The following is a 23,029-nucleotide window of genomic DNA, read 5'->3' as shown; positions in this document are numbered from 1 at the left end:
TTCCTCCCTTCCTCCCTCCCTCCCTTCTTTCCTCCCTCCCTCCCTTCTTTCCTCCCTTCCTCCCTTCTTTCCTTCCTTCCTCCCTTCTTTCCTTCCTTTCCTTTCTTTCTTTCTTTCTCCCTTTCCTCCCTTCCCTCTTTCCTTCCTTCTTTCCTTACCTCCTTCCTCTCCCTCTATCCATACAGGGAATCATTTTCTTATCTGTGGGTGCTCTACCAAAAGGAATATAAATTTTAATCATTGAAACCTTGTAAGATATCTTCAGGTTTATGGGCTAGATTTCTTATAAGGCCTATACCTTAAACGCAAATTACTCTGGCTCTCATTGATTGACCAATAATAGGTCCTAGTCCAAGCCTCATTTGGTTATTGTTTGGGTGTGATGGCATAGAGTGAGTGTAAATAGCAATTGTTTTTGTTTTGGCTAGAACCCTGAGAATCTTCTCCTACTTTGATTTTTTTTTCCTACTAGGTAAAAGAGGCCTTTTTGGGGGCTCATTTCTTACCCATTCTTAATCACTGAATGGGCGTTGCCTCAGACAAATTGAGACCTGGGAAAGACTTTACTTTAAATAGGCCAAGGTCTTCCACTTTATCCAGGACCATCTCCAGTCATCCTGATCTATATCTTCTCACTGGACCCAGATGGTTCCAGAGGAGAGAATAAGGTCGGTGACTCTGCATAGCCCTGCCTCACTTAAATCACCTTCCCAAAATCATGGTCCTCTTCAGGAACCAAAAGACAAGCAACAATAATAAAAACAATAATAAAAACCCAGGGAATATAGGATATTCCAGAGGTGACTCAGAAATTGAACTAGTTTGGCTGATACATCCTGTCCAATGAGATTTTGGTCAAAATACAGCATGAATCAACTCATCTTAGCACCACAGAGAAGCTATGCTCATCAAGGAATTAAAAAAGGAGAGAGGTGACTCCTTATTAGTAAAATGTTGTTCAGCTGTTTTTCAGTCATGTCCAACTCTTTGTAACCCCTTTTGGGGTTTTCTTGAAAGAGATACTGGAGTAATTTGCCATTTCCTTCTCCAGCTTATTTTATAGATAAAGAAACTGAGGCAAACAGGATTAAGTGACTTGTTTAGGGTCACACAGCTAGTAAATGTCTGAGGCCAGATTTGAACTCAGGAAGATGAGTTTTCCTGACTCCAGGTCCAGCTAAATTGAAAATTAAAAGCTGTTCAGCAGTCACATATTTTAATGTTTAAGTATCAAACTCCTAGGAGGGCATAATAGAAGTTAAAGATTTTTGTATCATGTTCTAACTCTTGGTCAGTGCCTACTTATGAGTCTTTTGTGTTTTATGCATTTTTTTTTGAGTGGAAGAAATAAATACCTACCCTATAGACTTTATACATAAGTGAAACCCAAACCCAGGGGCTCTAAGGTACAAAGAGCTAGAGTGTAAAAAAAAAGTATGACTCTTCTAGGGAAGAAGTTCCCCCAAGACTGAACCCAATCTGCCTATGAGTCTAGAGATAGGCTCCCCTTAGTTGGAGAGGGAGCCCTGGCCCCACTGAACCAGCACTGGTCTGCTGTTACACTCTCTATATGTGCTCTGCGTATCTTTCCTGTCACCCTTGAAATAAAGGAACAAGAAGGGGTGCTATACTGAGGCTGTTGCCCCATTACTCCTCCCCTCTCTCATCACCTTGTCAGTCACTGGGATAAGGAGAGAACAAGAGACTTCCACCTGAGGCCTAGACTCCCCAGAATCCATGAAGTCACAAGTCAGTTAACAGATGAGATGATCATAGGGTAGTCCTGGAAGGGGTCTTAGAGATCACAGTTCAGCCTCCTAATATATCCACATACCTTAGAACAGTTGTGACCCTGCCTTAGATTCTAAATTTCTAGAAAAAGAACCTTTTGCTTTTATTCTGTAGAATTGCCAAGTACAGTTGCTGCTCAACAAATATTCCCACCACATGTGAAAAATTAAAATCCCAACACAAATGTTACTGAATCATCAGCCACTGACATTTGCTTCTGCATTATCTCATCCTCCCCACCTCCCTCCCCACCCTCATTTCAAAACCCTCGATGCTGTCTACTCAATAACCTTGATTTTCCAAATGCTGCAGCTTGTCAACTCTGCCATCTAGAATCAGCTTTTGACCCTGGATGGTGATTTTTTTTATCTCAGGCAATGATTCTGTCTCCATTTCTATTCATTTCTCTTCTTACTTAGCTTTCTGTAAAGCATTTTTTTTCTCCATTAGAAAAGCCCTAAACACTTATCATTTTTGGAACTTCCAAGAGAGGTATAGGGTATCAGTACTCAATTACGTGGATTCTGGTACCTCATAAACTCTTATCACCACCCAACAATATGACCCCAGATTTGCATCAGTGGCTAAATTTCAGTCTTCCAAATGGTCCCACTCTTACAACCCAGTAAAAAGAGATTTTATTAGAGCATTTTTCATCTTGGCAAGCCAATAGCTATAATCGGAGATGATAGTTGATTTTTCATTTCAGAAAAAAAAAATAGACTCTGCTGCTGGTATTTATCTACCTAAATTTGTAGAAACACTCTACAAGTGTGTTCTGCTAGTGTAGAGGAAGTTTTTCCAACTAAATTCAGTATGCTTTTCCATTAAGCCTGGCTGCAGCCTTTCTTATATTAGAAATCCTAGGCTTTTCAGGGCCAGGGTAACATTTAATTCTCAGGGATGCATACCTCTAGCCTTTGTATCTCTCCTGACTTTACTTTCTATCCCTTAGGACAATGTTCTTCACCAGCTGGGTCCTCAGAAAAATGGTATGGGTTGGCTGATCCTGAGGCATTGGCCCAGGTATAGGGGACAACTTGGGGGAATAGAGAGTGAGCACAAGACTCAAGGCGTGAGGGCGTGTGCCCTTCTTATGTGTGCTAAGGCAAGAGGACCAAGGGCAAGAAGGAGCTTTTTTTTTTTTTTTTGGTTTGTAGCTTCTTGGTTGTTGTTTTTATTGATAGCTCATGACAATGACAAAGGTTGTTGTCTGTGGAAACTCTTCATAGACTGTTGGAACACAGAGTAGGAAGGGACCTAAGAGGCAATGTAGACCAACTCTCGCAGAGCCAGGACTGAAGCAAAAGAACCAAGACTGAACTGGAGAGGATAGTAGGGATAAGGGAGTTCATTAAGGTATCATTGATTCAGAGCCAAAAGGAGCCATAGAACTCATCTAAGTCTACCTTTTTTTTTTAACAGAGACTCAGGATCTACAAATGACAGAAAATCCAGTGGTCTTTTCAGTGCATCCCATGGAAGTGATTTACCCCGTTTCCCTCTATTAATAAATAACAGTCAGGTTGGGAACCCATGACAGCTGACAATGGCCACAAACACAGAACTTTGTTTCCCATCTTACTGTTTTCTCAAAAAATCTCTTCTGGAAAGATCAGAAAATGGATAGGAAAAACCCCTCATATTGGAAATACTTAACAACTAGATTTTAGCAAGTTCATCTTTCAAAGTGACTGCATTAATAGATGCTAAAAAGACGCAGCATAGTATAGTGGATACAGTACTGGACTTGGAGGCAGGAAGACCTGAGTTCAGATCCTGCCTCTGAAGTTAGTAGCCACATGACCCTGGCAAGGCACTTAAACTCTCTTGAGTCTCAGCTTCCTTATCTATAAGATAGAAATGGCGATGATAGTAGCATTTATCTCAGAAGGTTGTTGTTTCAAAAGATGTATTACTCAGTGTTTTGTAAACTATAAAGCACTGTGTAAATTTCTGCTAGGTGGCACAGTGGATAGAGTGCTAGGCCTGGAGTCAGGAAGACCCATTTTTCTGAGTTCAAATCTGACCTCAGACACCTACTAGCTGTGTGACCCTGGGCAAGTCACTTAATTTCTTTCCACCTCAGTTTCCTCATCTGTAACATGGAAATAATAATATCACCTATGCCCAGAGCTATTGCAAGGATCAAATGAATGATATTTGTAAAGTGCACAGTGCCTGGCACGTAATAAGGGTTTAATGCATGCTTGTTATTTCGTTCCATTTCATGATTGTGCTTTGAAGGCTCAGCAGTTAAGAGGCTGGTATTTGCCCCCTTAATTGCTTCCTGTGTATCTGTACAAGTGAAAGAACTGGAGAAATGGTTTAAGTTTGGCATAGGAAAGGAGGAAACAATATGCAAATAGTGACTACAGAGAAAGATGCCTGACAGTTTTATTCTCAGGTGGGCTTCGACTGATGAAGTCTGCTACTGACATAAAGCCGACCAATAAAGAAATTCTAGTAATAATTATAGTTAATCTCTATCATTTATATAGTGATTTAAGGTTTGAAAAGTGCTTTACGAATACAACAGAATAAATTACATTCTAGTGGGAAAGACAGCACATAGTATATATAGTCCACAATCTCTACATTAAAATAAAATCTTTTCTTTAGTACCAAGCTTGACCATTATAATTACAAAGTGTTCAGCAGATGCATTTAAAAAAAACCTTACATTGTTATAATTAGCTTTTATCATGCATTTTAAGGTTCACAAAAATTACCTCATTTTATTGTCACAACAACTCTGGGAAATAGCTGCTATTTTTTCTCCATTTTACAGATAAGAAAATTGAGACCATTAAGTGACATATCCAGGGTCACAAGGCTAGTAAATGTCTGACATGGGATTTGAACCCAGGCTCAGAGCTCTATCTGCAGTAACACCTAGCTGCCTTTAGGTCATTGTGGATATTATTTTCCTGGTCCTGGTGACTTTGCTCCTAAATAAGGTCACAGAAATCTTCCCATACATCTCTAAAATCTTCATATTTATGAGTTCTTATGATAGTGTCATATTTTGTTACATTCACGCACCACAATTTGTTTACCTATTTCCCGATTGATAGGTATATGCTTTTGGTTTTATGATATTACAAAAAATGCTGCTGTGAATATTTTGCTTCGTATGAGACCTTTTTGTTTTTGTCTTCCTTGGTGTCTATGCCTAGGAATGAAATCTCTGGGTCAAAGGATGTGAACATTTTAATCACTTTCTTAGCATAATTCCAGATTGCTTAAAAAAAAAAACACTTGGAAAAGAAACTAACTCCTAAAACACAAATGTGTATCATTCTTTACTAATCCTTTACTATCCCCTCAGCAACTTATTCTAACCCTAATCTAAGCCACAGACCCCAAATATAATGCTAACCTTTACAACGTTGTTCTCTGTTTTAATTTGGTGGCAAGACCTCCCAGCAACTTTGTTTACCAATTGTTGACTTCCCAGGACTTAAAATTGCTTCTTTCCATTGAGAGCCCAATTGACTGCTTCCAAGTTAATTGAAGGGACATTAGTTTGTCTCTCCAGTACTCCACTTAAGTTAAAAAGCTCTAAGTTTTCCCTTTGACTCCTGGCTCTAAGGACTATTCTTTCTTTCTTTTTCCTCATAAGAAAAACAGTCTATCCCTCTCTGCCTGGGAACTTGAAACTCTCTGCTGCCCCTGTGACACTAGCTGGGAACGCTTGTGCATCATAACCCTAGTGAGCCCAACCCCTCTGCTGCCACCACCCCAAGCTTTGAGAAAACATTACTTAAATTAATTCTGATTAAACAAATTTATTTTCTTTTTCTTTTTCCATAATTTATGCAGATGGTCAGTAGTCAAGGATCAGCTTTAAAAATTCCCAGTCTTTCCCAGATTGTTGGGGCTGACATCTTGGGGCTTGCCTTTACCCCACCTTAGATGATACTACTGGATTCCAGGCAACTTGCAAGAGAGAGGATATTTTGCCCTATCCTCAAATCACCTGAACTCTATTATTTAGGAAATTATTATCTTTATTTATTGTTGTTGTTTGTCTTTTGTTTCCAGAGAGTGCCATGACATCAGGGAGGTGTTGCCATGTGACATCAGGGAGGTGACGCCATGACATGTAAGTGAATTGGATCTAAGTGGCATCAAAGTCACCAGTTTCACTTTCTCCTCTGGAGCCATCTGGGTCCAGTGGCCAGATGTAGATGAGGACAACTGAAGATGGCCCTCACCTTTATTTATAGTCAGGTAACAAAAGCATAGGTGACTAGCTAGTATATAATTTATATATATATATATATATATAATAATATAGCTAGTATATGAATATAATTTGACGTATAGAATGTTAAAGTCAGAAAGTCATTCTGTATCTGAGTGGTTGTAAGCAGGCTAAGTTCTTCTAAAGAACAAAGGAATGGAAAAAACACGGAATCTGTGGCCCAGATTCCTAGGTTCACTCCCAAGGTTTTACAACCCTTGCAGGGCTAAGAAAGGAATGGGGAAAATATTCATATTGCTGATTAAATTTGAATGTACCTTAGGCATGAGAAGTTTGAGTAGAATCAGGGATGGGGAACCTGTGGCCTCAAGACCACATGTGGCTCCCTAGGTCCTCACGTGTGGCCATTTCACTGAGTCCAGACTTCACAGAACAACTGAACTAGATGACCTCTGAGATCCCTTTAAGCTCTAGATTAAAAAATAAAGCAATACTAGAGTGAAGATCAAAGCAAATAAATTTCATCTATTTTATTTTTGTTGGCACAGTGTATAGAGTGCCTCTGTTGGAATCAGCCACACCCATCTTCCTGAGTTCAAATCTGGCCTCAGACACTTATTAGCTGTGTGACCCTGGGCAAGTCAATTCACCCTGTTTGTCTCAGTTTCCTCATCTGTAAAATGAATTGGAGAAGGAAATGGCAAACCACTCCAGTGTCTTTGCCAAGACAACCCCAAATGGGGTCACAAAGAGTGACGCAACTGAAATGACTAACAACAAAATTATATCTTGTAGAACACTGAACTAGGAAAGAACTTTAAGATCATCTGATCCTCCAGTCATAGGATTTAGAGCTGGAAGGATCTTAAAGTTTATCTGGCCTAAGCCCTTTCTCACTTAACAGATGAAAAAATTGAGGCCAAAGGTTGTTAGGTGATTTGCTCAGGGTCACACAAGTAGTAGAGAGGTAAGATTTGAACTCAGGTCCTCTGACTCCAAATCTGCCGCCCTTTGCCACAGTGCCCTCATCATTTTAGAGCCAGAGAAACTGAGTCTGAGAGGTGTGCCCAATGCAGAATTCTGACCAGGTATTTGGTATTGGTGCCACCAAATCTATAGAAACAAGGTAAAATAAGTCTGTGTCCCTGCATGCCTTTTTTTTCTGGCACTTATCATATCTTCAGAGTTGATGTTAAAAGGAAGGTTCTCATAGATCCTCAAACAACTGTTTGATGATATCCACAATTCATTGCGTTGTGTGGTTTTGTTTTTTGGGAGGAAAGGGGGTTGGGAAGTGTGAGTGCTAGTGTGTGGTATTAAGGGAGTCATGGAGTTCAAAAGTGAACAACCACTTTAGGGGAATAAGAGAAGAAAACAGAACTGAATGTATTGAGGGGGAGGGAAAGACATTTGTAAGTAATACTTTTTTCTCTTTTTAAATTTTTTTCTCAATTACATGCCAATTCTAATTCCTTCAGTTTTTTTCTTCTCTTATTGCTAGAGCTAGCTAGCATTTCTAGTACAGTATTTAAAAATAGTGGTAATAATGGGCATCCCTGCTTCACTCCTGATCTCATTGGGAAGGCTTTTAGCCTATCCTCATTATAGGTAATACTTACTGATGGTTTTAGATAAATACTACTCATCATTTTAAGGAAAGCTCCATTTATTCCCATGCTTTCTAGTGTTTTTAATAAGAATAAGTGTTGTATTTTGTAAAAGCTTTTTATGCATCTATTGAGATTTTCATAGGATTTAAAAAAAAATGATCAATTATGCTGATAGTTTTCCTAATATTGAACCAGTTTGGAATTCTTGGTATAAATCCCACCTAGTTATAATGTGTAATCTTTGTGATATATTGCTGTAATCTCCTTGCTAGTGTTTTATTTAAAATTTTTGTATCAATATCTATTAAGGAAATTCATCTTTAGTTTCCTTTCTCTGTTTTTGCCCTTTCTGGTTTAGGTATTAGTACCATATTAGTGTTGTGAGGAATTTGATATGGCACCTTCTTTGCCTGTTTTCCTAAATAATTTATATAGTACTAGAATTAATTGTTCTTTAAATGTTCAGTAAAATTCACTTTTAAATCCGTTCAGCCTTGGGAATGTTTTTAGGTAACTAATTGATAGCTTGTTCCATTTCTTTTTTAAAGATAGCGTTATTTAAGTATTCTGATTTCTCTTCTATTAATCTGGGCAACTTATATTTTTATAAACATTCATTTCACATAGATTGTTATATTTATTGGTATAGATTTGGGCAAAATACCTCCTATTATTTACTTTAATTTCATCTTCATTGGTGGTGAATTCATCCTTTTCATTTTCCATAACAGTAATTTGGTTTTCTTCTTTTTTTTTCCTGGATCCATAATTTCAATCGACACTTTGACATTCTCCTTTCTTATTGTATTTACAATCTATCCATTTAAGAAATTCCTTCCTCACTTAAAAAAAAAGAAATTCCTTCCTCATATTATGGTTAACACATCCAGAGACCTTAATTTTGGCTGACATAGGCATCCTGAGCCAGGAAGGCAGGGGTCAGAAGGAATTGCTCTGAAGATAGAAACTCCCCTTTATCTGTCCATCCTTGGATTCTCTGTCTACAATGAACTCCCATATATATCTTTACATGCATGTTTTGCAAGCTTTGAGAAAAATTAAACATACATGCATCCTGATTTTGTTTTTCTTTGTACAAATTCAGTAATGGTTGACACTCAGTATCCTCAGACCCAAAGTTAATGGTAGCCAAGTTAAGTGTTTGTTCAATGAATTCATTTGTCTCCTTGAGAAAGCCCTTACTAGAGTTTAAATTCACTCCTTCAAGCCTTGAAACCTTCAACTCTGGGAGAAGGCAAGGGGGAACTTTGGACCTTGCTTTCTATAGTACTTATCTTACTGAAGAATTCTCTCCTTAAATGGCAATCTCAAAAGGCCCTTTCAGTTGCTTTGTGACCCCTAAGGAGGAGGCATTTGGTTATTTAGGTCATAAACTCATTTGGGGCTTTGAGGATGCAAAACCCTGATCCGAGTCCAATGCTGCTAGGGTTTCCTCTTCTCCCTACACTTCTTGTAGAAGCCAGGGGCTCTTTTCCCCTTCCTCCCCCGCTTGCTGTTCTGTGACTCAACACAACCTGGAATGTGTCTGTTTCCCTCACAGATCTTGTTCTAGCAATCTATTGTTCACATTACTTAAAAGTGGTTTTCATGGCTTTACAGAAGTGCAGTTTCCTTGTGACTGGCAGACTTTACTGCCCCTTTTAGTCAGCAACTCCTGAGGTCTTGTACCTATTGCCACCCCCACCCACTTTGTGATTTTGTCTGGTTATGTAACAGTACTATGATTTTTTTTTCTTTTCTCTTTCTTTTCTTACTGAGCTTTGTAGTCTAGGAAACTCCCAAAGGAATTAGGGGAAGGCCCTGATAAGGAATAGCCACGGTCTAGAAAGGACTTAACGGCAAAGACCAAAAAGGCACTGGGTGGATGGGCATCAAATAAGACTAAATCATTGATTTGGACTCCCGATGTTAAAGAATGTGTTCAAGTCTCCTTCAGCTGATCAAGCAGTGTCTGTTTCTCCCACTGTAGGGCTTGAATCTGGGCTCTTCTCCACTCGATTTAGCTCTGGAGCCCGGCAATCTCCCTGACCATCAGCAGAGCTGGACAGGACAGAAAGGGGGGGGGGGTGAGGGGTCCTGGTGGAAGGCAAGCAGCATTTCCTGATGTCTGCTCCCAACACACCTCTGGTACAGACCTGGAAGAGGGGGGCCATAGAGGACCCATACTGAAAGGAGCTGACAGCCTTTGCACCCATGGCACAGTGAGCCCTGGAGAGGGAGAACCAGCCCTCTTCCATTCGGGAGTTCGGTGCCGACTGCTTTTCTTCCAGCTCCTAGAGCTCCAGGAGCAGCTGCACAAGGCACACTTCGACCTGGGCGTTCAGGGCCAGCAAGACCCCAGCAGCTGCCGCAGCGTTCTGCCCACCCCTGGTCAGTGCCATGGATCTTCTTCTTTTTTAAATCAAATAACCAATAGTTTATCTAATTTTGTCTTTTTCATGAATTCAGCTCCCACGGGGCAGAGCCAAGATGGCAGAGTAGAAACAGGACTTCCCCATGGCTCCAGCTTCCACCTCCTCCAATGAATGTAAAAATTGACTCTAAACAAATTTTAGAGCCACAGAACCCACAAAGTGACAAGAGAAAAAAATCTCCCGCTGAAGGCAGCCCGACAGGTCAGCAGGAAGGGGCTATTGCACCTAGCTGGGAGCCAAACCCAACCCCGAGTGAGCCCCCTGGTTTTGGCCCCAGGGCAGCCCCAACCAGTAGTGGCCTGGAGCAGACTTTAGGAGAGTGAAGCAACAGCAGCTGTGGCAGTTTCCAGACTTCTTAACCCATAAACACCAAAGACAAAGTAAAAGGTCAGTGTGGAACTCTGTTGAATCAGGGTGGACAGAAGAGCACAGTCCAGCCTCCACCTGTAGGGCAAGAAGCAGCAGAGGCATGGCAGCTGTGCTGTGCGGCTGCCTCCTGAGCTCCTGGTCTGCAGATTGTAGGGGTCCAAGCGACCATTTAGAGGGTAATTGCTCTTGCTTTAACCGGCTTGGATCTGGATTGTGGTCTTGAGTGGAGGTCCTGGGGTGTGTGGCCAGGTGCCAGAGTCTGTGGGGGCTGGAGAGAGGGTGCCCTACTAATTGCTCCAGCAGCTACAAAAACCCCAGAGATTTGGGACAAAGCTCTCTCCATTCTGAAAGCAGAGTTCTACCATGGCAAAGAGTTCAAAAGTCAAGTAATCGACTGGCAACATGAGCAAGCATAGGAAACACAATCCTACCATAGATTCCTTTTTCAGGGACAAAGGATCAAACGGGAGGAAGACAACAAAGTCAGAACTCCTGCATCAAAAGCTCCCAAGAAAAATATGAATTGGTTACAGGCCATTGAGGAGAAGGCTATATATGCCCTGATGTGAGGTTCTACTTGGGGGCTCACTTTGGGAAGACAGCTGGAAGCCCTGTCTGCTGAATTGTATTATTTTCTGTTATAACTTCTGTTTGTATTTTCTGAAGTTCAGGGTGCTGACTTTTTCCCCTGAAGGTAAATGATATGTGTTTGATTGATTAAAGTAAGATTGTTAACCCATTTTGAGTTGCTTTCCTTTAGAAAAGCAGATCTAAGAACCTGTGCTAGCAGCCATCCTGGGTATGCTAGGGTGCTTGCTGCTATAGTTCTTAATTTCAACTTCATTTCAGTTCAATTTATTGATTTTCAGGATTTCCAAATTAGTATTTAATTGGGGATTTTTAATTTGTTCTTTTTTTTAGTTTTTTTTTCCCTGTTGCATGTCCAATTCATTGATCAAACTCTCTATCTTATTGATCTAAGTGTTTAGAGATAAGTATTTCTCCTAAATACTGATTTGGTTGCATCCCATAAATTTTGGTATGTTGTTTTGTCATTCTCTTTAATGAAATTATTTATTGTTCCTATGATTTGTTTTTTTGACTCACCCTTTCTTTTGAATTTGTTTCCAATTAACTTTTAATTTATGTTTCCATACCTCTTTATAAATGCATTTAATATTTCTTCTTTTCTGCATTTGGTTGTGAGGTTGTTATGCCCTAATACATGATCAGTTTTTGTGGAGATACCATGTATAGCTGAGAAAAAGGTATACCCCTTTCCATTCCCATTCAGTTTTCTCCAGAGTTCTGTCTTATCTAACTTTTCTAAAATTCTGCTCATCTCCTTAGCTTCTTTCTTCTTTATTTTATGGTTAGATTTATCTGTTCTGTGAGAGGAAAGTTGAAGTGCCTTACCAGTATAGTTTTACTGTCTAATTCCTCCCATAACTCATTGAACGTTTCTTTTAAGAATTTGGGTTCTGGAGGAGGGGGAAGTAGTGAAAGGGGGTGAAAATTTGGAATTCAAAAACTTGTGGAACTGAATGTTGTAAACTAAAAGTAAATTAATTAATTAATTTAAAAAAGGAATTTAGATGCTATGTGTATTTGCCTATACATGTTTAGTGCTGATATTACTTCACTCTCTATGATACCTTTTAACAAAATGTTGTTTCCTTGATTATCATTTTCAGTTAGGTCTATTTTTATTTTTGCTTTGTCTGAAATCATGATTACTATCCCTGCTTTTTTTTTTTTAACCTCAGCTCAAGTATCATAGATTCTGCTCTATCCCTTTAACATACCTTTAATTCTGTGTGTGTCTCTCTATTTCAAGTGTGTTTCTTGTAAACAACATATTGTTGGATACCAGTTTTTAATCCATTCTATCAGTTCATTTCATTCACATTCATAGTTATAATTACTAACTGTGTATTTCCTTCCATCCTATTTTCCCTGTTTATCGTCCTCTTCCTTTCTTTTTAACTTGTCCCTCCTCAAAAGTCTATTTTGCTTATAACTACTGTCTCCCTTAATCCACCCTCCTGTTTATCAATGCTTCCCTTCTTTTTTCTTCTCCTCTGGCTTTGCTTTTGGGGAAGATAGATTTCTGTACCCAATTGAGTGCGTATATTATTCCCTCCTTGAGTCAGAGAGTAATGTTCAACCATTGCTTACCACACCTACCATCTGCCCCTCCACTATAAAACTCTTTCTTGACTCTTTTATATGAAATAATTTTCTCCATTCTACCTATCCCTTTCCCCTTCTCCCAGCATATCCCTCTTTCTTACCCTTTAATTTTACTTTTTTGAGAGTATCCCATCATAGTTAACTCACACTCATACCCTCTATCTATATCATCTCCTTCTAACTGCCCTAAAAAAGATAAAATTCTTAGGGATTATAAGTATAATCTTCCCATATAGGAATGTAAACAGTTTAATCTTATTGAATCCCTTATGATTTCTCTTTCACATTTACCTTTTTGTGCTTCTCTTGAATCTTGTATTTGAAAGTCAAATGTTCTCTTCAGGTCTTTTCATCAGGAATGCTTGAAAGTTTTCTATTTCATTAAATATCTATTTTTTTCTCTTGAAAGATTATACTCAGTTTTGCTGAATGGATCATTCTTGGTTGTAATCCTAGCTTCTTTGCCTTCCAGATCATATTCCAAGCCCTCTGATTCCTTAATATAGAAGCTAAGTCTTATGTGATCCTGGCTGTGGCTTCACAATATTTGAATTTTTTTTCTGGCTGCTTACAGTATTTTCTCCTTGACTTGGAAGTGCTGAAATTTGGCTATAATTTTCCTGGGATCTCTTTCAGGAGGGGATCAGTAGATTCTTTCAATTTCTATTTTACCCTCTGGTTCTAGAATATCACGGCAGTTTTTTCTTGATAATTTCTCAAAATACGAGCTCTTTTTTATCATGGCTTTCAGGTAGTTTACTAATTCTTAAATTACCTCCTATTTTTTCAGACCAGCTGTTTTTCCAATGAGATATTTCATGTTTTTCTTCCATTTTTTTCATCCTTTTGATTTTGTTTTATTGTTTCTTTATGTCTCATAAAATCATTAACTCCCACTTGGCCAATTCTATTTTTTTTTTTAAAGAATTGTTTTCTTCAGTGAGCTTTTGTACCTCTTTTTCCATTTGGTCAGTTCTGTCTTTTTGTCTTATCACTTATCAATAGAAAAAGGGGGCCAATAAACTGGCATGATGGAGGGATGTTCCTGGGTAAGAAGGCCACAGGAGTTGAGGGAAATGCCAGGTTAGAAGGCAGCTGAGTCATGGTGACAAAGTCTAGAAAGTCAGAAGCACAGCTAGGAGAGGAATAAGCTGGTTATGACCTTCCTCATCGCTCTAGTCTGGCATTCCTAAATATGAAATTGTAGAGTCATTAGAGTTACTGCACTATGTGAGGTATATTTGTACTCTCAGAGATTCTGTGGCCTAAGTCCTAGGCTGAGAAGGTATTACCTTGGTGTTCAGGCTTCTCCCCCTATTTCAAGTGGTTGTTGGGTTGGAGTACACAGGGCTTTCTTTACTTGAAATGTGTGATTCAGAGTCATGCTCTCGTTCAGACAATTTGTGCATGATTGGCAGGCAGTCACTTTTGCTTAGAGTCGCCTTAAGTAAGTGTCTGTCATCAGACTGTCCTTGCTCATTAGGGAATCCAACCAACTTAGCTATAGGTACCAAGTGGTTGTGGCATTTTTACAAGATCTCTACCAATCTCTAAGGGGGATGAAGCAGCTTTCTGTAGACCTGCAACCTTGTATGTTCCATGAGTGACAACATTCTTCAGCAATTCTTCTACTTTACTGAAGGACTTGGCAGTGAACTCAGGCATCATGCCATCTTTTGTTTCTCTAATCGATCTTCAAAGCTGAAGATTTCAGCTGAGAGATATGCTGGTTGTGAATGTCTATGATCTTTTCATTTGCAGAGACTGAAGGACATCAAGAGATAGAAATGACTACAGGATCAAATATAAAATACGATATAAAAATATAAAATCATCCAAAGCCCTTTGCAACCTGGTCCCCTCCTGTCTTTCCAGTCTTCTCACACCTCTCTTTGCATTTTCTCACATGAGACACTTCATCTCTGTACTCTGGGCATCTTCTTTGGCTGTCTCCCCTGCCTGGAATGTTCTCCCTCTTCGTCTCTCTCCTGGCTTCTCTGACTTCCTTCAAGTCCTAGCTAAAGTCATACTTTCTACAAGAAGTCTTTACCAGCTCTCCATTAATGCTAGTGCCATCCTATTGTGTATTTCCAGTCAATCCTGCATCTTGTTTGTACATAGTTATTTTCATGTCTCTCTCATTAGACTGTGAGCTTCTTGACAGCAGAGATTGCTTTTTTCCTTTCTTTTTATCCCCAGCACTTACTATAGTATCTAGCACATAGTAGGCACTTAATAAATGCTAATTGACTGAATGACCTGAAGATCAGAAGATAATGTTGTGGTGTGATTCCTAATGGAGTTGTATCCATGTGTTAAGAAAGCCACATGCTGACTCCACTGTGATTTTTGTTCTGGTCCTAATTTCCCTAAAAAATTCAGTAGTGTTTGGTTAAAATGCTCAGGCTTTGCTTCTCCTTAAGGGTGGTAAGTTGTAGTTTTAGATTTCTTGATGCTAGACAAAGCTAGTGTCTTCTTGAAAAGTTTGCTCTCCAGATTTCTTCATTGGTCCATAACAACAACAATTGTAATGATAGATTTAAAAAGAGAGTAGCTAGGTGGCATCGTCAGGAAGACCTGAGTTCAAATTCAGCCTCAGACACTTAATAGCTGTATGACTCTGGGAAATCATTTAACCCTGTTTGCTTCAGCTTCCTCATCTATAAAATTAGCAGGAGAAGGAAATGGCAAACCACTCCAGTGTCTTTACCAAGAAAACCCCAAATGGAGTTGCAAAGAGTCAAACATGACTGAAATGACTGAACAACAGCCACAAGTTTATATAGTGCTTTAAGGTTTACAAAGTGCTTTACAAATATTATGTCATTTAATGTTACAACAATTATTAAACCTATTTTATAGACTGAGGCAGAAAGGTTAAGTGGTTTGCCTGGGACACATAGCTAGTAAGCATCTCAGACAGAATTTGAACTTGTCTCGCTAAGTTGAAGAACATGCTATCCACTGTACCACCTTGCTGCCACCTGTGAGGAAGTACATATATACACACACACACACTGAGAAATAACCTCTCCCAAAACTTTTAGCAACAGTGGAAGTGTAATGGTTTAGGGTATGCAGACTTTGTGAAATGGCCACTGTCAACTGCCCTGTCGATGTATTGGGAAATTTCATGCTTCCTTTGATGTATTACAGATATGGGTAAGTTTTTGGTCACTCAGTTTTTAAGGTCCAAGCCCATTTAGAGGCTCTAAAGGTATTTTTTTTTCAGATGTCTTTTATCGGGATAACACAATGGTCACTTGTCCTTTACTGTCCAGGACAGCAATGCAGTCAACATTCTTGATCTTTGATGTCACCTCTATCTTTTCCAGGGGTGCAGTGGTCTTCTCCTGGATCCTAAGACCTTCAAACAACCTGCCAGTATGTCCACAGACTCCCATCTCCATCCTGGCAACATTCAAAGGCAGCATGCATTAGAGACACGCCCTCCTTGTTACCATTATCCATTGATAGTATGCAGGTAGGACCATGGCAGTCAGGCTGACTCAGTAAGCTGGAGATTCTGCCTGACTCCCCTCTCCTCTTTTGCACTCATTCAGTCTCTTACACCATAATTAGAGTGACTATTTGAATAATCAAACATCAGTCTGATGTTCTCTCTGTTTAAATATCATTGTAACTTCCACCAAAATAGAATCACTGATATACTTTTTGGCACCATAACTACACCTGCTTCCTTCCTACCTTCATGACTTTGTACATGCCTTCCTTGCAGTGCTAACATATGGGGATTTCCATGAGAGCTGTTCTTGTTTCAAGGGTGCGCTGCCATTTTCTCAGTCTCCTTACCCAACAGTAACAGTCTCCTTACCCAACACTTCGTTCAGATTCTATAGTGACCAGCACAATTCCTTTGAGTAGAAGGAATTTTCCCCAAGGTAAAAATGATAATTAGGTTTCAGATGCTATCATTAATACTGTTTGTCTATAGGGAACAAAACAAATCTGGATATCCTTGCATGACTTGGCTCTTGAGATGTTCTAGTTAATTCACTGAAAGAAAACTCTTTCCTGGACTCCACAGATTTCTGAAATAATTGACTATTAAATGACTATAAAGTAGCCATTAGCCATTAAGTACAAGATAAATTTTCTATAATTGTTTTCTTGGGCTATTACCTTACATCTACTTTTTGTTTGTTTGTTTGTTAAACTTAAGAAGCAATTGCTGACTCCATCCTCTGAGCTGCTGAGCTGTTAAGACAGAAAGAGGAAACAGGCTTAATATCTTCAGCAAAGAGTGCTACTAAATTGATATTGGTACTAAAGAGTACAAAATAATTTTTTTTTGCCTTTTGGAGGGCAATTGGGGTTAAGTAATTTGCACACGGCTAGTTTTTTTTATGTGGGTGTTAAGTGTCTGAGGCTGGAACCGAACTCAGGACCTTCTGACTCCGGGACCAGTGCTTTGCTAGCCACCCCACAAAATAAATTAAAAAAAAAGTTTTTAGGGGCAGCTAGGCAGTGTAATAGAGAGAGCACCGGCCTTGGAGTCGGGAAGACGAGTTCAAACCTGGCCTCAGACACTTACTAGCTATGTGACCTGGACAAGTCACTTAAGCCTGATTGCCTTCAAAAAATAGTTTATAAGAACCAAATAATTTTCTTTAACAAGCAGAGAAGGAGAAAGATATTTAAAAAGAACTAGTACTGTCATCTCCAATGTACATGTGATTTGTATGTATGCTTCTTATAGTAAAAATTTATTGAGCCCTCACAGAGGCAAACAATCTAGTTGTATGAACATGGGAAAATCATTCAACTCCTTTGATCCTCAGCTTTCTATAGAATATTTAAGCCAGGTTGTACAGTAAGTCCTCTACTCTCACCAATACAAATAAGAAAATATTTTTAAAGTGCCTTTGCAAGACCTGAGGCATTATATAAATGCTAGCAATTATGGCCCTTGTTATAATTGTTATTATTACTACACCATGCATATGGTGAATGCATTACGAGTATGTATCTATGGGGATTACATAGTAACAGCACCTTGTACATGTGCCTTTTCTGTAGAAAATGACCTCAGCCCCTCAGATGTGAAATCAATACCTTTATGTTTTTGGAGAAGGAAGCTCCAGAATCAACTAAACCTTTCCTCCTAAGTTTCCTTCCAGGGAGGTAACTAAATTAGGAAATTGTTAGCATTGGGACTACTATCCCGTGGACCTCCATTTTTTTGTGTCCTAGCTTCTGTTCAAGTGACCGAACAACACCACTCCTAAGTCTCTGTCCCCAAAGAGGTCAAAGAAAGAGAAGGACCTGTATGTACAAAAATATTTATAGCAGCTCTTTTTGTGATAACAAAGAATTAGAAACAAGGAATGATTCCACTTCCCACCAATTATGGTGCTTTTGGACCTCTTCATCATTTTTCCTTCCTACTCTGCCTGCAGAATACCCTTTTAATGGGGGTGGCTAGGTGGTGCAGAGAATAGAGCACCGGCCCTGGAGTCAGGAGGACCTGAGTTCAAATCCAGCCTCAGATACTTAACACTTGCTAGCCATGTGACCTTGGGCAAGTCACTTAACCCCAATTGCCCTCCAAAAAAAAAAAAAGCAAGAATACCTTTTTAACCTTTACCTTCCCAGCCTCCTTTCTAACTTCCTTTGGTGTGTTGTCTTTCTTCATTAGACTGTAAGTTCCTTGAGGGCAGGGACTGTCTTCATTTTTATTTGTATCCCTACTGCTAGTACAGTGTTTGACATAGTAAACACTTAATAAATGCTTATTGACTAAGAATTGGAAACAAACGGTGACTATAACTTGCCTGAGTTATGGTATATGAACATTATGGTATACTATTGTGATATAAAAAATGATGAAGGGGATAGTGTCAGGGAAACTTGGAACCTATTTTCCAGGTTAGTCATTTTTGCTATGTGATACCTCACATTTTCTTCCTTCAGTCTTTTGACTTTGTTTTAAGATTTCTTGATGTCTCATGAAGACATTACCTTCTATTTCATTAATTCTAAATTTCAGAAAACTATTTTGTTGGGCAAAGTTTTTTTTTTTAAGTTTAAAAAAGTGAAATATTATCACTTTTTAGTGGGTAAACACATACCTGGGTTTGGAGAGAAAAATCTACCAGGGCAGCAATAACTATATTAAAGTAATAAAATAGTTCAAGTAATATAAATATAGAAACAAAGTAAAAGGTCTAAATCCAAAAGATGATCCATCTGTTCATCGCTGGGATTCACAAGAACAGATTCCCCCAGTTGTTAGCCTTTCTGTCTCCTCAGATATTCCTAGAGATCTTTGTTTGACTCCCTCCTTTGTCTCCATTATTCCCTAGTTTGTATTATACTCATCTACCTGTAAGAAAGGATGAGTGTGATTGAGTTAATCAATGAAATAACACCAATGAGATAAATGTAAAGCCCTTTACAAAGTGCAATATAAATGTCACCTATTTAAAGTATCAAGATGTTAAACCTTGATATATTGACCAAGTGAGAATTCTTCCCTATTAAATTCATCAAGTGCAGGATTTAAACTAAGTATGAACAAGTGCTTAACCTACTAGAGGGAGATTGCACAGGAAGTGTGTTTGGATTGACTGAGGAAGCTTGGTTACACCTTCTGCAAAGTCTAGGTCATTGGACCTGAGAGTTCACATTGCTGGCAGTGGAGGGGAGAGAACATTCCAGATAACCACCCCGAGAAGGAATTGATTGAAGGAGGCATCAGGTGTAAGGGGACTAGGGAAAGGTCTAAGAGGAGCAGATCCCTAGGCCTCAGCTCTGGTCTTTGCTTTCTTTCCACTTAGCTATAAGGAGTTTCATGAACTTTGAAGGGTCCAGAGGATTTTGATTTTTTTTTTCTTAGCATCCTAGCAACATCTCTAGAAGAGCTAATGGCAGTGTTTACTTTGGGTAGCCAAGGGCAACCTAGACAAGGTGAACAAAGCAGATTCAATGCTTTACAAAAAGCTAAGTCACACTTAAGGGGAACATCTTAAGGACTCCAGACAGGATTTCTAGGAACTCTGTGTTACACCATTGTCAAATGTGTTAGCTAAACTTGAGCTCACTTTCCCCTGGACTCTGTGTGAATCTATGGGAGAATGTGTCACAGTCTTTTGGGGAGACTGTTTTGTACCAACTCTGCTACTGTAGTACATATTTCTTTCTAAAAACTAAGTTTGACTGAATACCTTATATCAATATGATGGGAAGCACACGAGTGGGAACTTGTGAGTTACAGAGATAGAAATCCCCACCCCAAAAAATACCTCAGGACCAAAAACTTCCAGACTTATCTTCCTTTTTCAGAGATATCTTCCTTATCCATGTGAGCACTCTGCTCAAAATCCTGCAATGGCTGATTATAGAATAAAGTTTGAACTCCTGCCTAATATTCAAGGGTGACTACAGAATTGCATGAACCTATTTTTCCAGGCTTCTCTTATTCTACTTTCCTGAATGCTCTCTCTATGTTCTAGCTAAACATAACTCTTTATGTCTCGCTTTCCTGTCTTTATGACTATGCTCTCCATTGTGGAAGAATCATTCCATGAATGGAAGTTGAAGCAAGCTCAGCTGATATTCAGATAAATAGTACTAGACTGAATATATTACAACATATGCAAGGCAAATGAACTAATTTTTTTTAGAATTAATACATATTTATGGACAGCAGCTGCTCCAGACTTCTTATTTCTTCAAGCCTCCCCATTACCCCTTTCACCTCCCTCTCAGAAGAAAATAGAAGCCAATCACAGTGAGCTCCTTCTTCTTTCATACTCTAGATCTCAAAACCCCTTTTCATCACTTCCCCCCAATCTCTCTTTTATTTCTGTCTCTGATAAAGAGCCCATCTTTTCACCAAAGTCAAACCATCTACTTGTACTCTCGGTAACATTACCTCACATCTTCTCTGACCAGATTTCCCCTGCAATCATCTGCTCTGTTATTTTTAATTTCTCCCTATCTCCTACTTCCTTCCCTGCTGCCTTCAAACATGACCAGGTCTCCAACAGCTCTAATGAAGATTAATGTAAAAATATTGAACAAAATCTTAGCAAAAGACACAGCATATTTGAAAAATTATTCTCTGTGACCTAGTGGATTAATAATGGAAATACAGTGTTGGTTCAATATTAGCTTATAGCTAGAATTTATTTAATATTTTAAGGTTTGCAAAGCACTTTAAATGTTTTCTCATTTGTGAGGTAGGCACTATTATTATCACCATTATATAGATCAAAAAGGATGAGGGAGAGCAAAACTAAGTACTTGCCCAAGGTCAAGTTAGTAAATGTCTGAGGCAGGATTTGAACTCAGGTCTTCTTAACTACAAATCTTTCTATCTATCTTCAACACCACCTCTTCAGATCCTATAAATATAACATGAATAGTATGTTGCCCCTCTGCTAGGGACATTGTTGTGAAGACTTAGTGGAGTAGGAATGATAGCATAGAGTTATTGTCCACAGTTCCTTATTTCTGGGGATTTTTGCCTTGGAAGAAACTTGCAGCCCTAAAATGGGTTAGATTTAGTTAGATTAGTCCCACATGGCTTAGATTGAGAGAAACCATGGGGAGAGACAGAGGAGAGAGAAAATTTGGAATAGCACTAGTCCTTCCTACTTGGGGGATTGTGCTTCTGTGACAGGAAATAGAAAAAGCAAGTCAAGGTGGGACTGGATGGGCCAGTGAGGACAAACTGGTGTAGACAGCTGACCTGTCACAGAGAAGCCACAGCAGCTGGTGAGAAGACCAGAATTCAGGTCCCACAGTGGGCTTTCACCTGCCACCTGGGCATCTCCAGAGTGTGAGGAAGATCCATGATCCACTTCATTAGAGGGGGCCATGGATCCTTTAGTAAAGTATCATTGGCTCAAAGTTCTGCCTCAGTGGTTTTTCTTGCAGATTAGACAATTTTGAAACCCTACAGGTAGAACTTGAGTCTATCAGTCAAAAAACATGAAGTACCTACTATGTACCAGGCACTGTACTAAACACTGGAGAGAGAAAAAAAAAGCAAAGGAGAGTCTCTACTCTCAAGGAGCTTACAGTCTAGCGGGAGAGACAGCATGAAAACAATTATGTACAAATAAAGATCTATACAAGATAAATTGGAGATAATCAACAGAGTCAAGGCACTGGCATTCAGGGTGATCAGAAAATTCTTCTTGGAAGCTAGAGATCAGAGGTGGAAAAAAGGCAGGAGAATATCCTAGGCATGAGGCAGTGGTAAAAGAAATATTTTGTATCAGGAATACCAAGCAGGCCCCTTTGACTGGACCACGGAATCATGAAGGGGGAAAATGTGAGATCAATCTGGAGAGACTGGTTGGAATCAGATTGTGAAGGGCTTTGAATACAAGACAAAAGAGTTTGTATTTAGTCCTAGAGACAGTAGGGAGCCATTGATGCTGCTTGAGCAGGGGATTGACATCATTAGACTTGTGTTTTCAGTATATCAATTTGGCAGCTGTGTGGAGGATGCATAAGAGCATAGAGAGAGATCAGTCCTGAGTCTAGCATTGCTATGTGACACATGAAACTCCATCTTTGTCAAAATTCTCAGACTTTTAGTGAGAATATTTCTGTGGAACATAGGGCTGCTGGTATTGCATGGATATGTTGCTATCGACTATTTCCTGACATTCTTCCTCCTAAGTTAAGTTGTGTGCCTTGTGTTGACTTCCTACTTAAATACTACTTCCAACTTGATAGTAGGTAAATCACATAAAATCACACCATAATTTTTCCATTGGACTTAAAAAGCACTTTATGATATACAAAATAGTGGTCACATGAGCAACATTAAATGAATTATCCCCTGGCACTCTTATTGGAATAGAATCCATTAGGTAGAAGTCTGGCTTTCCATGTAACTCTAATGGAGACACATCTACTCAGGAACTCCTGCATTTGCAAGGAGAGAATGAGAAAAGTTAAAAATTGAAATAAATCTGGGTAAAAGGGAGAACATCAGAAGCAATTTTCTCAAAGATTTTTGGTGTGTATATGACAACTGCTCCTTTTTTTCTTATAATTTTTCATGTTCTCCTGGTTCACCGTCTATCCCTTCCTATTTTCCCCTCTTTTTTTTTTTTTTTGAGGGGGAAAGGCAGGGCAATCGGGGTTAAGTAACTTGCCCAAGGTTACACAGCTAGTTAAGTGTCAAGTGTCTGAGGCCAAGATTTGAATGCAGGGCCTCCTGACTCCAGGGCTGGCTCTCTATTCACTAAGCCACCTAGCTGCCCCACTGTCTTCCCCTCTTTCGAACTTCCTTATTTCTGTGGAGGGAACCACCAGCCTGTCAGTCATCCCACTTCATAAGCGTGACGTATTCTTTGACTCTCCCTCAGCTCCCATAGCCCATAAGTGATTGATTCCTCACTGCCCAACACTTCTCACGTTCATCCCCGTCTTTCCAC

General features: G+C 39.3%; 1 protein-coding gene across 6 annotated transcripts in view; it reads left to right on the top strand.

The window, feature by feature from the left end:
• Positions 1-23,029, top strand: part of CYSLTR2 (cysteinyl leukotriene receptor 2) — a 114,280-nt gene that overhangs the window by 36,465 nt on the left and 54,786 nt on the right. For 4 of the 6 annotated variants that reach the window (XM_069063660.1, XM_069063657.1, XM_069063658.1 and 1 more), the window contains exon 2: positions 5,839-5,899. The gene's annotated coding sequence lies outside the window, so the exon portion shown is untranslated. Of the gene's footprint in view, positions 1-5,838; positions 5,900-15,943; positions 16,093-23,029 lie in introns of all 6 variants that reach the window. The other 2 variants (XR_011163476.1, XM_069063656.1) reach the window with 1 other exon arrangement.

This window comes from Petaurus breviceps, unplaced genomic scaffold, assembly GCF_028583685.1.
Source record: "Petaurus breviceps papuanus isolate PSGF00001 unplaced genomic scaffold, PetGlider_PUasm1.0 90594, whole genome shotgun sequence".
Classification (NCBI taxonomy): Eukaryota; Metazoa; Chordata; class Mammalia; order Diprotodontia; family Petauridae; genus Petaurus; species Petaurus breviceps.
This window is presented reverse-complemented; position numbering and strand designations above follow the sequence as displayed.